Raw genomic sequence first — 787 nt, forward strand, 5'->3', positions numbered from 1 at the left:
ATGATCCGCCCACCTCAGCCTCCCAAGGTGCTGGGATTACAGGCGTGAGCCACCGCGCCCAGCCCCTAGTATTTTTTTTTAAATCAGGCATGTAAGAATAAGTCCAAGAGTTCCACATTCAATTTTGTGAGGCTATATCTTCACATGTTCCCTTGGGCTGGGACTAAAACAACAGCCTTCCTTGAAACTAGGACGTGGGAGTGATGGTACTAGGGCAATTGCATCATGATGAAAGAATACCTGAGACTGGGTAATTGATGAAGAAAAGGGGTTCAACTGGCTCATGGTCTGCAGGCTGGACATGAAGCATGGTGCTGGCATCTGCTTCTGGGGAGGGCCACAGGGAGCTTACAGTGACAGCGGAAGGTAAGGAGGGAGCCCGTGTCTCAGACCACAGGAGTGGGAGCAAGAGAGAGCAAGGGGGGGCAATGCCACACACTTTACACAACCGGATCTCCCAGAAACTCACAGCGAGAATTAACTCATCACAAGGGGATGGCGCTGAGCCATTAATGAGGGATCCCGTCCATGATCCAATCACCTCCCACCAGGCCCTGCCTCCAGCACTGGGGATTACATTTCTGCATGGGATTTGGAGTGCACAAATATCCAAACCATATCAGTAATTTTTGCTGAATTTTGAAGCCGCTAGTCCCAGGGGTAAACACCTTCCCAAACTGTGGCCGAGAGGACGAAGGAGGGTTTCCTATCTCTCTGGGGCATGGATTACACTCAAACATCAGATGTTTGAGTGCCAATGGCTCTGCCATTTGTAGGTTGTAACACA

This window comes from Pan troglodytes, chromosome 8, assembly GCF_028858775.2.
Source record: "Pan troglodytes isolate AG18354 chromosome 8, NHGRI_mPanTro3-v2.0_pri, whole genome shotgun sequence".
Lineage (NCBI taxonomy): Eukaryota > Metazoa > Chordata > Mammalia > Primates > Hominidae > Pan > Pan troglodytes.